Source organism: Scomber japonicus, chromosome 11 (genome assembly GCF_027409825.1).
Source record: "Scomber japonicus isolate fScoJap1 chromosome 11, fScoJap1.pri, whole genome shotgun sequence".
Classification (NCBI taxonomy): Eukaryota; Metazoa; Chordata; class Actinopteri; order Scombriformes; family Scombridae; genus Scomber; species Scomber japonicus.
This window is the reverse complement of record NC_070588.1, coordinates 21,387,239-21,405,870: the sequence shown is the minus strand read 5'-3', so window position 1 is coordinate 21,405,870 and position 18,632 is coordinate 21,387,239.

Here is an 18,632-nt window from a genome sequence, read left to right as displayed (position 1 = left end):
TTTAAACGCGGTGAAATAAACTGCACAAACAACACTGCGTTTCGATTGCTCAAATACAAATGGTTATTAGAAAGAAATTCTGCACACAAGAGCAAGAAATACATCACAGACATTTAAAAAAAAAAAAACAGCAGGTGCAACATGCAATCATTGGATGTGTACAAGTATGTACGCAAGCACTCACTCACTCACGCACATGCATTGACTGCAACTTTGTGGGACTTTTAAACAATTTTTTCAGCTGTATTTCACTCAGTAAAAACCAAAGCAACTTCTTTCATGACAGAACAGAAAAAAAAAAACCTAATTAATAACTGCGAGCTCTGAGAGTTATGTTATCAAACCCAGCCCACTGGAGTGTGACGCCACTAAAATAATACAATCATCAAGCATAATGAGCGAGTTAAGAAGTTTCTCTTAATGCATGCATCAGAGTAAATGGTTGCAGCTGAGCATTGTGTTACTTCATCACTGTCGAGACTTGATCTTAATACAAATCTCTGTGTAATACAGGCCTATTCATGCAGCCAGCCTTTCCCCTCTGGTTCAATTATCATCTAGTCTTTTGGAGAGATATTCAATTAAAAAGGCTCCTTCTTTAGTTTTATCAGAAAATAAATAATTATATGTGTATACACATATATAAATACTTATTTCAAAATGCCTTGTGAATGCAGGCTTTTGCGCATGTGTATCACTGTTTAACTTAGCCAAAGAGTGAGAAGAAAGTTGGGAAGCAATATCTATTTTGTTTGAATAGACAAATAAATTCTCTGATATATGGGATATTTTATATCTATTCTAAATATTTTTTTAAATTGAGATAGCACTGAGTGAAAAAAAAGAAAGAAAAAAAAAGAGTAGAATATTTGAAATGGGAGGACAATTAAGCAACCATGAAATCGTGCAAAGGAAAGCAAAAGACCAAACAGTAAATCTACCTCATTCAGTGAGCAGTGTTTTTGTTGGAAGTATTCTCTACTGAATTTGTCGGCTTTCATTTCATTTCTCTGACATTCTCTCTGTCTGACCATCCAAGTCCTCTCCTGAGACAGATGAGTGGAAGCAGAGTTCCAGAGAGAGCTATCAGGATTAGGATAATTAATATCATCTCATTTCACTGTGATCCTCTCTGCGGCCCACTGCACACACAAGGACAGGATGCAGCGAATATTGTGGCAAGAGTATCCAGTCGCCTGTCAATCTAGTCTGCGGTCGCCCCCCTCACACGCCCCAACTCACACGTGCACACACACACACAAACGCACCCTCCTCAGCAGCTAAATTGCAGTTTGAGAGACGACAGGGGAGAGGCAGCGGTGGCAGCGGTGGTGGGGAGCTACTGGGCCCGAGGGACGCCATACAATGGAGCGTGCGGCTGACCAGCGTTCAGGTGAAATTGAATTGGAAATCTTCCACGGCTGGTTAGCATAACAAAGGGCCTCGTGGCTTTAGACAAAGGCTGCTTCTCTAATGCACAAAATCAATCTCTCTACGGGCTCGGTGCATTGTTCCCTCCCGCCATACAGGTGTTCCTTCAATGGTCCTTAATCAAAAGTGTCAAAACAAAGTTAAGAGTTATCTCTGCTCCTCCGCAGCTGCTTCTGCAGAGCAGAAAGAGGGAAAGAGACCAAACACTCCGGATAGCAAACAGCTGAGTGAGTGTGTGCATGCGTGTGTGTATAGGATGTTGAATGCATTCACTACATCCTTTGCCATGGTCTGTTGGTGCTAAAGTTTAGCCACTGAGGAAGACTAATCTCATTTCTACCTGAGCCCTAGCCAAATTTGAGCAACTGGTATTCTGTGATGCAATCGCTAAACAAACATTGTTATGGAAAAGAGAGCAGAAGTTTGTTCTGCTTAGCTTATTTCAAAGGAGATGGGGACAAGGGGAGAGAGGAAGGAATCATTTTCTACAGATTCAGCCTCTCCATCTTTTCTCGCCTCTACCTTTAGTCTGTGTACTGAAGGCTTGATTGGTAATATTTGTAGAAGCTGCCTTTCTCCCTGAAGGTTGTTTAACAATACACAAAACACAAGTACAGCTCTTATAAGTAGCCCCCCCCCAACTCCCTTATGCTCCAATACTATAACATTCGACCCACTCTCTTTCCATTTCTCTGAAGACCCAAGACCTTGACTTGTTCAGGGTGGATTAAATGAAAAGATTTAAAACATTAAATAGAGACCACAGCCCGTGGCCTCTTTCTGTTTCGCTCCATGTGTGGGCTGACTGATTCATCCACTAAGAGATGGTAAGTGTTGTCATTTCTCCCCTGTTTTATGCACTCTCCGTCCTGCGCCAGGGCTTGTAACGTGATATTTATATAGCTGAACTTTAAGTGTTTATATGACACTGTGGTAACTATAAAGCAAAATAAATAGAGGTAAACAAATCCACTCTTAAAGGGACAGTTCACCCCAAAATCAAAAATGCGTTTTTCTTCTGGACGCAATCTAAACTACATCTGCCAGCTGTCTCACCACATAGTTGGAAGTGTGCATCTCCTCATGGTAGGTGAGTGTAGTTCAGTAAAAAGAAGTTACTTTGAGTAATCGAGGCATACTTTTTTGGAAAGAGACATGGCTATTGAGTTTTTCTAATTTATTTTTTGGGCATTTTGAGCCCCACAACCTGAATGCCATCCCGTTCCAGTTCAAGAGAAGGCAGACATCTCTTATATCTCCAAAATGTGGCAACTAACACCACAACAATCTAGATAGATAAATAGCAGTTAAGAGGAAAAATATGTATTTTTGACTTTGGGATGGACTGTCCCTTGAAATACTTAAGCCATCAGGAATACTGTGTGAGAATGGCCTGTATGCATTATGTTACATGTATCATGTGTTCTGTATGGAGGGGGGGGGGGGGTGCATTTTATGGCGGTTTGTTTTGATAAAGTGAGTATCTCTGTCAGTGCTCCGTCTGTGGATTATCACATAAATAATAACATACATAATCTGTAGACTAATCCCATCTTCTAATAAGTAGCGTCATAGACTCAACGCCTCCACTTTGACAGCCGCCAGACGACAATCCATCAGCGCAGAGTCCACCAATACACATTCCACTCGACATCATACCGCACCACGTGGTTAAAAATGTCACGAGCGGCGGGGAAATCTCTGTATAACACACTTTAAACTGACATTTTCATTATTGTGACAAGGCGATGGTAATGTGGATAAAAACATTCATCATGGTGGATGTCGTTTTATATTGCCAACAGCATTATATCCTGATATAGTCAGTTTTCTGGAAATTTAGCTTGATGTAAATGGTTGCTTTCAGATAATACCTGCACAATTGAGGTAACACATCCTGTAAAGTGCCTAAAGCCTCTTTACACTTTGTATCACACAGTTTGTTCTGATTGAGACAGAAGTTGACAACTGTGAGACATGACGAGATATTTGGTAATCTTTCAAAAATGGTGGTCAGAAGCAGAACATCATGAGATGACACAATATAGTGATCGATGTGTCATTTTGCAAATGCCATTTTTGAATAACATATGATCTCTTTGAAAGTTCGATTGACACAAACTAAAACAATGGAGGTGAAATGATGAACCAAGTTTGTGTGACTTTGCTGCAGTTTCAGAACATCAGAGCGGTGCAGGTCGATGACATGAGCCAATGACGTCCCTCTGCTTTCATATTGTTTTTTTCTATTTATATCATAAAGCTACAATTCACCACAGGATCTACATTCTGACACAGATTACGAAGGTTGACAACAGGTTGTTCTCTCTAACCCTGCATTTTCACTTCTCATTCACTCTATAAAAAAGGTCACCTTCAACTTTACTGCTTTTCTAACTAAATTAAGTAACACTGAGATAAAAATGACACTGATATTATCCCTGACTCCTAAAGCACAACCTGTTTGTCTCAGGCCTGCACCAGACTCCACTATTGCCCTGCATTATCTACATCCACACGAAGCTGGTTAAATTTGAAAATTATCATTTTTTCTCGCTGTTCTCTCATCCTGTTCTCCTTGAGTTTTTTTTTCCAGAGAGAAAAAACCTTAAAATATCAGCTACATGTTTTAGTGTGGACAAGGAAAACTCAAATTTTTGGTATGGTTGGTGATGGTTACAAGGATTATGAAGATGTCATCTTGGGTTCTGGTGAAGAATACTGGACATTCTTCACAAATTTATAGACAAAACTGTTAATCAATGAAGTGAAAATAATTGACAGATTAATAAATAATGAGAATAATCATTAGTTGCAAAATGTTACTTTATGTGGGGGCTAGTCTACAATGTCCTCATATTTGCTTCCAGTAAAGACACTGAGGGACAACTCTTGTCTTCATCCTTGTTTGGTAAAGTGTTTAGGTTGCCGTGACCTCTACACAGTAAAGGCAGAGCAGAAATTGAAAAATATGTAAAGGAGAACAATGAAACAATGAGCCTGGCAGTATTAAAACACAGTATCTGTGTTCACATATACAGCAGGATGTGACAGGATGGAGGTTTAACCTGATGAGACTGAGTGGAATTACTGAAGTTTTGTTGTTTTCTGGCCAAATTAGGTCCAAGAATTAGAATGATAGGTTTTCTGATTGTTCACGTTTTTAAATGCAAAAAAAAAAAAAAAGACGTGCAATTTCTTATTTTATTTAACCTTTATTTAACCAGGAAGTCACATTGAGATTAAAACCTCTTTTGCAAGCGAGACCTGGCCAAGACAGGGTCAACTGGCAACATCACACATGCAACAGGACAACAACAGCAACAGCAACAACAACAGAATAACAATATGTTAGGTGCGAAACAAACTGTAAAGTGCGAAATACAAATCAGAACAAAGGCTGCAATAAATAGGCACATCTCAATTGTTCCATTAAAACAACTGCAGCTAGAAGTGAAATGTTTGTGATGACATTTCGTGTTCACACATGAACAGCTTTTTAAAAAATTAGACGGCTTACTACAGAGGTAGCCTAATGCTCTTCTCACTTCCACCATCTCCAGTCATCTACCAGCCCTCAGCTCAATCTCTCACAGTCTCTGCTGCTCAGGCCCTTGGGAGGACTCATGCCGACCAGTTGATTAAAAATCACTTAGTGGAGAACACAAACAAAGCTGTCAGCCTTTGGCTTGCCCTTGGGATCAGAGTGAGGGGGGCGGGAGGGGGGCAAAAGGGGATTAGAATGAACAAGATGAGATGAAGGGGAAGAAGAGGAAAAGAGACACTAAAGAGGCTGAGTTAGATTTGAGTTGACAAATTAAAAAAAAGTCTCAAAAGAAGAACAAACCAGGATTTTGCCAGCATATTGATATTTCAGTTGGAGTCTGATGTTTTACTTCCTTTTTTCTTGGTGATGTATTTACTACCATCTTTAACCTTGCTTGAAGTAAACCACTAAAGTAACATTTTCTATTTGCTTCATTTATTTTAAGCAACACTAACTGTGGTAATGTTGTTGTAAATGGGAATATCCTTGAATACTTCCTTGGTAGTGTGTGTTGGCAATGATAGTTAGCATTTAAAAACTTGGTTAGGAAAACCCCGAGGACAATACATAAACATGAGGTCATATGTCAGATGCATTCAAGTATTCTTAAATACACTGACAGGGAATTTCGTCAAAAGTGTCCCTGCTCACAACAACGTAAAAAATACAGACTGTTCGTATTCTCTGTGTTGGATTAGCAATCCCAGGAAACGGTCAAATTTCTGCATGTTCTTACTGAAATGAAATCATATGTATTCTGAGCAGTCCATTAACCCAAACCATAGATTGTCTTTATTGTCTCTGCTTTACCACTGACAAATCCAGCATCTCACAGAGAAGTGCAATCCTCAAGTTATTCTCATCCACAAAATTCAATGTGATCAGCTCATGCCAACAAATATAATGAAACTGACAGTTAGTTGCTTAATCAATTAGTTGTTTATTAGATGCCTGTGTCTCTGTTAGTTGTTCCATTGACAGAAAATAACTCAGCGACTGTTTTGATAATTGAGTAATAATTTTAGTCATTATTTGAGGAAAAATCTGGTGGCTGCAGCGCCTGAAACGTAAGGACAATTATACAACAATTATATGTTGTTTTTGTTTTTTTTTACCATTTTATAGACTATATGATCAATTATTTGAGAAAATAAATCAACCGACGAAAGAATAATGAAAATAATCTCTGGTTGTCACCCTTCTAAATACTACACACTATACTATATACAAGGAAAACCCTAACCTTAACCCTAATCCAACATATATCAATTACTGTGTGAGTCAGTCAGAGGGTGTCAGAACAACAGGAGGCAGGAACGTAGCATTTGGTTAGCAGCTAGAAGTGTCAACTCATGATGACCGTTGCTGGTCTGATCATGTTGTGACACCCATGACAGTCGTAATTAATCAGCATATGTGAGCACACACACACACAGGCAGGGTGTTGTGCATACACATTCACATGCAACATACACACACAGCTGCCACTGACAAAGGTAGAGCAGCACAGCTCCAACGGTCTGGCCTTCACTACCAGATGGTAGTTCCCATTGGTTCTCCACACACACACACACACACACACACACACACACACACACACACACACACACACACACACACACACACACACACACACACACACACACACACACACACACACACACACACACACACACACGGCTATTCTTGCAAATTTAAAGGCAGCATTTTTATTGATATGCCCATACTATATATCCACATCCTTCACCAGGCACATCATGTTTAAGAAGCTTTTCAAAGCACAAACACATTGCAACCACAAAAATCTTGACCTCTGCAGTTCACACTTTGTTGTTGTTGACATAATTGAAGGTAAAAAAAAAAAAGAATGAACATTTGATTGATTTGTATTATATCCCAGGGAGGATGGGGCCACATGGGAATATTCAACACAGACCCATGTAAACATCCTCCACATAAGCAAGGTGAGAAGTGTCCCTGTGGAGGAAAGTTGAAGGGGAAATTGAAAGTAAAACACTGAAGTACAGACAGACAATGAAAGACAGATAACAGGTATATGAAGAGATGGACAAGGAAACAATGAATATGGAAGTCTCCCAGGCTGCAGGAGCAAAGTCACCCCCTCAGTATCCCCATTGGGGCCTTTAAGGGTCAGCTGAGAACTAAAAGGCATATTGGTGTCCAGTACATTGCCTGTTCAGACAACTGGAGAAAGGATAGAAGTGACACAACCTTGTGTTGTGACTTACTGAATTATACATACATGCACGCACACACACACACACACACACACACACACACACACAGGTTACCCTCCGCCTCTCCCTGTTGTCGACCCTTCTCCGCCACTGTTGTGAGTCTCCATCTTATTTTGCTGACCTGTATGTGGAAGGGTTGACAGAGGTGAGCACACAATCTCCCGACGCCCAAACACAGAGAATTGGATCACCCCTGGACTGACCTCCTCGGAGCAACGCCTCGCCTATCTGCACCCTGTGCTGTCGAGGGGACCATTCAGGGCAGACGGTGACCCCTGCTTGGCCCCCAGGTTCGCGGCTCCTCTTCCTCGGCTGCCGGGCAACATGACAACCTATACAAGGCCCTGTCAAACACATGATTGACACTTCCCCGCCCATCTCCGCCAACATTCACACCCGCCCCGGCAAATTACCCCAAAACCCAGACAGACGACCCCATCTCAGAACCCTATATGCTCTCTTGTTGTCCTCCATATGTTACACACATGCACGCACACACACACACGCACGCACATTCTGTTATGGGTTAAATGTGTCACATAAAGCAAAGCTGTCTAATTGCTCCAGGTAATAAGGTATGATTTTGATTTCATTTTCTGGCTAAATTAATATCACACAAGCTGATACCAAGGTCACAAGACGAGCTCAGTTGAAATAGAAGAAGAGGTTTTGTGTCGACTGAATCACAATAAATGCACTGCACATTATGCTTCTCCTTTTTGCATCCTATTTATGATTTATTTTTGCTGGACAGTCTGATCACGCACTGCTCCTTCATAAACCACAATGTCTCCCATGCCTTTGCCTTACCTGTGGTGGAGATTGACTGGCACACACACACACACACACACACACACACACACACATACACACACACACACACGCAAACAAACAAATTGCAGGCGCACATACAGAAAACCCATGCACATGAACACAGAAAGAGGGTCCCCGCTGTGAGAAAAAAGAGCTACAGTACTCCCTACATCAACAGTGGCCTAGATAAACACAATACACACAAAAGAGTCACCCCATGAAAATAACCCTCCATCTAAGCATCACTGCACTTATCTACTCATAAACATAGGGATAAATCAATTCAGTGAGAAACACTTTTTTTTTTTCTCTCATATGAAATTACAGCTGTGGGACCAAAGCTAGCATGATAACATAGGTCAAATTCACTAACCTCTTCTCTCCATGGCAACAGTCTACCTCTTACAAAAAAGAAAAAAAAAAAAAGTGGTTTGTTGAAGTCATTGTCAGATGTTTTTCCGTGACCCGCGAATATGTGTGTCATGAGTGTTTGTGTGTTTTTTGATACGTTTCACAAGGGCACAAGAATGCGTACATGTACATGTGTATACATACACGTGAACGTATATCAGTCTGTGTTTGAGTGTGTGTGTGTGTGTTTGAGAATGCATGTGTGTGTGTGTGAGATGACAACCCTGTTATCACAGCATCTGTATTAGCACTGCAGCGTCTCACCGCTTTGTTTTACTCTGACCTGTATAATCAGTGTCACATTAGCAACACAACAAATCAAACGCTGTGAGTTTCCCCTCTGCCACCTCATACACACACACACACACACACACACCGCATGTCCTCCATCACGCTCCCAGCTGGCCACCACACTGTGTCAAACAGATGCTAATTAATATGATAACTAATACCTATTACACAACATACAGAGCTCCAAAACCATTCATTTAATTTCTTCTTCTTCAAAAGCAGAGCGATGAAATGAATCAAGAAGAACTTGATGTCCTGTTTGTATCACGTCCAGCACATTAAACATCTGAGTAGGTGGTTACATTTATACTTGACGATTAACAGCATTTTAAACACACAATGTTAAAATATTCAGGACATTTATTACATCATGTTAAAATGATTTTAAAAATGTGGTCACTACTGTTAAATTCAATTTTCTGTAGTAGTCTATCCTTCTTCTAGAACCATAATACATGTGTGCTATTTAACAAATAAATACAATGTAATGCACTAGAGCTGAAACATTAAGTTGATGACCTAATTAGTGGCTAAACAGAAAAACAATCAACAACTCTTTTGATTAATAGATTCATTTTTAGGACAGTGACAGGCATTTTTAGTTTTTCAAACATTTTATAGACGAAATGATTAATTAAGAAAATAATCAGCAGTTCCAACCCTATAATGTATTAGTAATGAATATCTTCTAAAAGCAAAGAACATTTTGCTAATACATAATATGAAATACAAGTATTACTCCTCATCTTATTGTTTTTCAGTCACATAAAAATTTTTACCTGAATGCAGCTTGTAGATGTTTCCCAGTTCTGAAGCTAAGGACTTAAAACTCACTTTGATTTGGCACTTTACCAACACTACCTTTTGTTTTTGTAACAACCCCACTTCATATTCTTTCTCACTGTTTTGACCTAAAATGACAAAAAAGGGAGGTTTGATCCAAACAAGGTTCAACAGCTGAACACAGTTTTGGATGGCTGCAACTGAAAAGTGACAGTATGAGGTATTTTTTCTCCATTTCTTTCCCTTGTTGTTGATGACATTTAAAAGATTTCAGAAAGTGAAAGGCTTGGTACAGTACAGTAAAAGCTCAATGAAAATAAATAATGGCGGCATGGACAATACATTTTTTTAAAAGTACAAATTCCCCTTACATTATCAGCAGAGGAGACTAAAAATATAATTGTACATCCTTTTCCTAATGTACAAGGAGGAAAGCCAGCATCCGATCAGCTCCTTCTACTGTAACCCCCCCCCACCCCCCCACCCTCAGAGATGGAGAAAAAAATTTTGAAGAAAGCAGAAGAGAGGAAGGAAGAAATCGAGAAGAGAGGAGAAAAAACAGAGGAAGGAAGGGATAGAAGACAGACGGAGACAGATGGGCCAAAAGACAAGTGCGGAAAGACAGGCGGGAAGAGGGAGCTGAAAGGAGAAGGAAAGGAGGTGGAGGGATAGATTGAGTGAGGAGTAGGAGGAGTACTGTAGGAGATCCAGCTGACATTAGCGGCTGAGTTTATGAGATGTGATGATTAGCCAAATCCTGCTAATCAATGACACATTCACATGGGTTCCTGCTCTGTTGCTAAACACTAATTGGTCTATTCTGCGGCAAATAGGGAGATGCTGTTTCCTACTTCACTGTAAGCAATGCGAGCTGACACTGGGGCACATGTGGGCACACACAAACACACACAAGTGACTTAAGTCATACACACACACACACACACACACACACACACACACACACACACACACAAACACGCGTCAAACATACTTGCATGCTCATACAGTACTGTACATCTGTAGCACCGGCGTATGTCGCAGATTCTAGTACATAAAAAGGTCAAATTGACACTGATTCAATTTGAGAGTGGATGAGGAGCGGAGGATCCTGCTCAACTCGCTGTAACAATAAGGCGAGAAGGGGATCCTAGAGCAGGCCAGTTGAACTGGCAGGAGGGGAGGAGGGACTGGAGGAGCCCTAAATTCAATTTCACTTTGTTGAGTATTTAGATAATGTCTTCTAATGTAATGCCGGGCTGTGACAGGATCCACTATATAGCCGCAGCGGTCATTAATCACAATGTAGCAGCAGCGCCCCCAATGTTCGAGCGCAGGCACTGTGTCAGTGAGCTGCAGGCTAGAGTCTTTACACCTGAGGACTAACCCTAACCCATGCACAGACAAGACTGTAGCTGTGAGTGGAAGACTCTAAATATTTAAGTATATTTTTTTAGTAAAATGACCAAAATGAGAGTTAATCTGATTGAATTTTATAGAGCATAATAACATAATTATTATGTTATACAGTAGCAGAATGGCAGAACGCTACTAGAAATGAACAGAGCCTGCAAATAAATATTTATTATGACCTGAAACTTTTACTTCCAGAAAACCATACATGTGTAATATTATATATGTGCTCAGACAATTAGTCAATTAATCATATCGTCAGAAAAGTAACCAACAATTTTGTCAATCAATTATTTGCAAAGGTAATTAAAATATAAATGAAAATATCACCATTCCAGTGTAAGGATTTGTAGCTTTTCTCTTAACAAAATGAATATCTTTGGATTTTTAGACTGTTAGATGAGACAAAACAGGCAATCTGTCATCATATTATTTTGGAAAATGTAATGTTTATAGTATTTGATATTTTCACTATTCAATCAACAAAAAAAACAATCAGCCGATTAATTAAAAAACAGAAAAAGAGTAATCAATTGTGAAAATTAGAGCTCATTGCATCCCTATTCTATATTTTCATAAATCACAGATGCATATATTCACTTGCTGTAGAACTACACCTTGAAATTGTCATATTATTTTCACGTCAATGTTTCACAATCCGTTTCACATACGCACATACACTCATACACACATATAAACAGAGCATCTCCACACCCACAACACGATGAGTACGGTCAATGCGGGGTGTATTCCTCTCACAGTGAGTGCCGGTGGTTAACAGTGCTTTGCGTTGAAGAGGAGGACAAGAGGAGGGTTCACTCAAACACATGACTGTTACTACCTAAATATTAGTGCAGGGACTCTCTCTCTCTCTCTCTCTCTCTCTCACTCGCTCTCTCTCTCTCTCTCTCTCTTGCTCTCTCTCTCTCTCTCTCAGTGATGGTGCCTCACTATGTGATAGTGTGTTTGTGTATGTCCGTGCTTGTGTGTGTGCGTGTGTGTGGATGTGGATGTAATTATGTGCAGAGGAGAGGCTGTTTGGGGTAAATAGAGTTGCAATTATTCTTTTAACCTGTTAGATTGTCAGCCCCACTAACACACAGGGCCAGGAGGAGACAGAAAACAGACAGAGCCGATAAGTACTACAGTACATTTAGCAATAAACAGTGTCACACATTTAACTCAAAACCAAGTGTCTGAATTTCTCTATGATGTGTTAGGAGGAATGTGATTTTGTTTTTCAGTTAGAACAAATGAGTTTCAATAATCAGATTTCTGCTAAATTTGAAATTCAATGGGGGTTTTTTTCATTTAAAATAACAATTACAGCAGTGCCGGTGACCCTGAACACATCAACTGAACAGCAGTGAATGAACAGACATACATCAACATACAATTTGTTGTGGGTTTTTTCTTTACATTTCAAAACACCTCAAATGTACCAGTTGTGTTTTAAAGCATGTGCTGTTAGAAGGCATTTGATTGCCGTGTGTCAAGACATGATATCACTGAATTGATTTAATTTGCGATACACTCTGCTGTTGACAGCTGTTTGACTGAGCTCAAGTGTAATGCTCCATCAACAGCAAATGGAGTAATCCATTCAGCACCGATGTTGCTGCATTAGAGGCAGGAAATACATTTGATTTACCTTCAATATTTCCTCTATAGTCTCATAGCAAAAAATGATGACTGCCCTTTGAATTACTATATTTTCCTGCAAATGTTTATGAAAGTGTAATTCAGAAATGATTTAATGATATGCTCTCTGCATTTGCACGAATTATATTATAATCTGTACATAAATATCAACAATAAATTAGACACCTTTGTTTTAAAATGCACAGTTCAAAGAATCTAAATAAAGGCCCATCATTTCCATTATCAACTGTTTGCCTACATTTTTGGGTGATGCCTCATTATACCAAAAACAATTTGAAGAACTCTTGCAGCATTTTGTATTCTTTCACTCTCTCCTGCTATATTTTTTTCTACATACACACACTCACACATACACCACAGGCTAATAATGTTATCGGCTCAGATCACCAACTCAGCAGATCTCTACTGCATGTCACCTACGATAACTCAACGTATTCACACACACACACACACACACACACACACATACACACACATACACACACACACACACACACACAGAGAGTTCTGTGCCCCTTGTCAATAGGACGTTAAGGGTTTTGGCACTAATGACCAGTGTAGAGATAAGAGAGGAGAGGTTAATGTGTTGCTGTGGGTGATCAAGATAAGACCGATCCCTTCAAGCCAGTGGACAATGAGACAGTGAGAAGGGAGAGAGAGTGTACAAAAAAAACAAAACAAGCTGAGGTATAAGCAAAAGCACCGTCTGGCCTTCAGACAACACAAAGAGTTTGTGTAAGGCTCACTGTTGCATGTAAACTACTGTTTATCATATTTGATGTGTGAATAAGTGAAGATTCAATAACGCATAAATATGCACAGCAGACCACTGAACAATAAAAACTCAGCCCAGCTTTTCTCTTAATGTGTTATCAGTTCTGCTCTAAAGACAAAGCAAATATATGACCCTGTCTTGCAAACAAAAGGGATTCATTTGGAAGCTTTCTTTGTGCAGGTTAGTGTGTGTGCATGTGTGTGTGAATGCACCTACAGAATGTGTGTGTGCATCTCTAGTGATTTGTTTGTTCAATGTATGCTTTGCATCGGGGAGGTAGATACAATTTATTGTGATTGCTATTTGAGTTCAGCCTCAGATACTTAACAGACACTCAGTGTATACATATATGTATGTACAGACACACACACCCACACACACACCTTCCTCCCTGTGAGTGAAAGTAACATAAAATGGCTGCCCCCCACCAATCCTCCCTCCCTCCCCACCCCCCCCTCATCTGTGTGGCCGGCTGGGTCGGCTGACATTTGGACACTTGTCAATCATCTCTTTCAATAGCAAAGCGGCAGGAAAAAATGGAGTCGGGGGGTCAGCGACTCAGTGTATTGCCATGGCAACAACTGCACTGAAGTTCATAGCCTGCTGGGACTGTAGTGTGTGTGTGTGTGTGCGAAAGTCCATTTTTGTTTCTGGTTCGAGTGTGTGTGCATGCCTTCTTGTGTGTTCAATTGTTCCCCATCAGCCAGAGGCAAATACTCCTCCCATTTTAGCTCTTCCACCTCTCACCTTGCAACCTCACATGCAGCTTTAGCCTTTTCTCCCTCCTTTCCTCTCTCCCCATTTTTTTTTACCTCCCTCTTCTAACCAGCGGGTCAAGGAACAAGGCCCTGCAGGAATTACAGCATCCCAAAAAAAAAAAAGGGTACTTAACCTTTCGCCACATTGGCCTCTCCCTCTCTTTGCCCCTCTGCCTCTCACTGTTTTCCTCTTCCTTGCCAGTGTGTTTTACTGTGATCCTCCACATGTGCCGCTTTATGTCTAATTGTTTTCTCATCTTCTACAGTTGTGCTTTGTTGTTTGTGCTTCTGTTTGCCAGCACTGCATTTGGACTGTTGTTGTTGAGTGGGTGAAAAGCGTGCATGTGTTATTCCATATTGTGATTCACATGTACAAGTATTCCTGTATGTGTTCAGCCTAGCATAAAAAAAAGAGTGACTGAGTATGCAAATACAGCCACAACAAACTATGTGGAGTCTGCACCATTGGTAGTCTGTTTATGGGATGAATACGGAGGATAATTTGTGTTGCCAGTCAGGGAAAATAGCCTCGGAGGACAATCCACTGACCTGTTTACTGAACACTTATCGCAGAGAGGTCCACCAGCACTATTCATCTTCCTGAGTCTCCAGCTGCCACACACAAGCAGGCAAGTAGTCCCTCCTATCAACTCAGACTTTAATGACAGCACGATGTGCACTAACAGCAGCTACACAAAAGTTAGTTAAATACTATTCCCCAAATGGTTCGAAAAACATCTAGCTAAGGGAATAAATGTCTTAAAAAAAGAAAAGTTTAGATACAAAATTTACACAGTTGTTCTGTTGCAGATATAAGGATTTGATAATAGATGATTAGAGGGCTTGACGAGCAATCTGTCGAACCTCTTGGAAACACAAACCACTGGTTGACTGCAAGAATTTAAAAAAAAAAAAATGTACACAGGTTCTAAGATGTAAGTTAATTTTGTGTCTTTCCTCTTACTGCAACTAGTGACCTTTATGAATAAAATCTGCTGCTAATAGCTGTTTGATGTGGATTAACATGCTCCATTACCCCAATGTACCAACACCGCCAGAATCATTACAGAGCACACACACACACACACAGAGAAATACACACTCCATGACACAGACACCCACACTGCTCCATCCAAATCTCCCCCTGAAAGCACACGCACACACACACACATACATACACACACTTCCTCGTCCAACACTCTCTTCCCAGTCACATCAATGGACAAGGCCTGACTTGGAATGGCGTAATTCTGGGGGATAATTCATGGATAATTTTGGGATAATCTCCAGCAAACGATTCGGAGCGCTGCCACCCAGTTTGCCCGCAGCCTGATTAGCAGGCTCAGAATGCCAGCCACTTGTAGTGACCAGCACCGCCAGCAACCACTTCGCTGCATGCAAATAAACAAAACAAAACAAGGACCTCCAGCAAGGAAACATCCAGCTCCGCTCACAGATATCCACTAAATACTGCAGGTTAATGAACAGATGCACGCACATGTGGGACGGAGACAGACAAACCCAAATGCCAATGTAAAGACATGCAGTTATATTCAAAAGCATCCATGTGGAGACATTAAACCCCAGCACCTTCCATGCCCCCCCCCAACACATACACACAGATTTTCATTATGTGCGATTGCCATCTCGTGGTAAGAGTACCTCTATGATTAAGAACAGACCTTTGCTGTGACATCTAATTAAATATTTAATTTTAGAGTCGAACATTCTCGGTCAAAGCCATAAAACATAAACAGCTCTTTAGATCAATTTGCCTGCTGTGGACTTTCAGTTCATGAAAGTGGTGCTATATTTTCAAATATGTAAAACATGTCAAAGGAATTGCATCCATGTATTGCTATAATTTACTGCCGGCCGACACCTTAATGTTTGTATCGCTGCTTTGTTAAGATCTATAATCAGTGCACACATATGCTCAGCTATAAGCTCAATGTGGTCTAATGTTGAACATAAAGAAAAAGGCAGTGCTACAATTTTGTTTCATATGTTGATAAATGCTGACATCTAGTGGTTCAACCCAAATACTCACAGTGTTTGGTACCCAAGGGTGACACATGTCTAGATGGAAGTAAATACCACCACCTCTTGGCCATAAAACAACAAGGAGCCTGAATACATCTGTGGACAATTTGTTGATTAATAATCTTTTATGTTTGTTCTCTTTTTATTACATATCAATAACTTAAATCTATCATATGTTCATCTTCTTCTTCTATAAGTCATGAAACTGAAAAGAACAGGTGTGTTTTGAATTCTTAAAAGGATGTAAAGTGACACGTTTTCTTATTATTATACAACTACTTATTTTCCACTGACCTTAATTTTCCATATTATGTAACAGATTTACAGGGAGGCATAGAGCTTCATACACATTCAAAACTGTGTACAGGCTCATGATTTAATGCAGGTATTTAAAATATTAAGACAGAACTTATTAAAACTGCAATTATCCAATTAAATACAGAATTTTCAGTTCTGAGCTTTGCGTCATTTGATATTCAACGTATCTCAATGACTGCCGCACTGATGAAAAGTTGTACGCAGTGTTCACAAAGTAACTTTCATGTATATTTAAGATGGAAATGATGAGGGCTGTGGGGGCCATGGCTAACACGGATAAACTGTGTCGATTACTTCTCACGCTTGACATCACACTAGCATATTGTTTTGCTTTTATCTCCCTGCAAGAATGAGCACACACCCCTCCAAAACACACATGCTAGATCAGTTCACCCAAAATTTGACATTTCTATGTTACTCACCATTAGTTCTCTGACCTCTATCTTTAAAAAGGCAGGAAAACTGAAAACTATAAGTGTTTACAGTTTGAATCAGTTCCTCAACATCCTCTCCCTCTACTGTCACCAAAAAAAAAAAGCGTCCAGGATTTAGAGTTAGTTGAAAAATTAGACATAAAAGAAGAAAAGTCACAGCACTGTATTTTCCAGAAGCATCCAGAGGAATGGGTGTTTCCTGTTGTACAGTTTGTAAGAATCCCTCTTCAATCACGGGGTAAAAAGCATGTAATAAGACCTGCTCGGGGCAGATACAGGAAGCCATGTCCTCTCAGTCAGTCTGTCACTCCACAGAGCACTTAAGTCCAGCATGTTTTCTGGTCCTACTGTTTGAGAGCGTCGACAGAGAAAGTCACTTCTTGAAAGAGCATGTGGACTCAGCTGAGGATCATCACACGGAAGCAGCGTTGCCCTGCACATTTCCAGATAACAGTGAGAGATATTCTACAAAGACTAATGCATCAAAGTGGCATAAAGGCTCACCTGTTTTTCTTAGCAACCCCCATCGTCTCGCCAGGCTGTGAAAGCCCTCCTGTCCGCTTTTAACCACCGCAGTCTCATCTCTCCTCGTCTCCCCTTCCACTGTTAGACATTGACTGCTTTTGCTCTGCTCTATCTCTGCACTTGACCAATCCACTCTATCAGCTCCACCACTCTCAACACCACGGAGATTTGCACTGTGCAGCCTATTCAATCTTTCATGATACTCTCACTCTCTTGCCTTCTCCCCCACCGATGCCAAACCGGTCACCTGTTGGCTTAGAGGTACTCAAAACCATATCTCAATCTCCCGCCCTCCTCTCCGCACTCTTATCTGGTCTATCTCTCCTACTACCATCATTTTCACCTCCCTCACTCCTACTCATGTTTCTCTCCTTCCCACTTTTAGTCCTTTCACTTCCTCTAATAAGTCCTCTGCTTCTACCCAACCATTACCAATTTTCTCTGACCCACTATTTGCTATTAGCCACTAGTCTCCCTCCTCCCCTTTCCTCTTATCCTTCCACTCTCCATCCCGGTCTCTGCCTATCCTCCTTATATATCCCCAGCCTTCGCTTTGCCTTCTCCCCATCTCTAGCGGCATGAATATATTATTATCTACACAATGGGGCCCTGCTTATTGTTTATGAATTACCAGTCTTGCGGCCAAACAAAGCCTATTTTCATAAGAAACCTCCATTTCATTTCAGCTCCAATTAGATTGGGGGCTAAAGAATAGGAGTCCTCAGGCCTCAGCCCCTAAGGATGGCAGGTCCATTCAGCTTCATTCAATGGGGCCTTATTGCTTTCCCATACAAAAGAGCACGTGGACGGGCTTTCAGACTGAAACACCAACCAAAAATGACTGAGAGACAGTACTGTACAATAACAAATCTTTAAAGAAAGGACACTGAGTGCTTATCCGCCCATCCATCAATTCATCCCTCACTCTTCGCTTTCTTCCTTTCCTCTGTTCGTATATTGTAAGACCTGGACATTAATGACAGACAGTTGAAAGAGAAAAGGAGTGAAAGAAAGAGAAGAAGAAAGAGGCAGAGCAGCTCAGTTTTTCACAATACATGTCAAGTCTAAATGATCACTGGCTGCTGAATAGACACAGGGAAGGGAAAAGAAGTGAGTCTTGTGTATGTGTGTGTGTGTACAGCTGATTGATTCTCTGCTTTGAAAAGGGAGAAA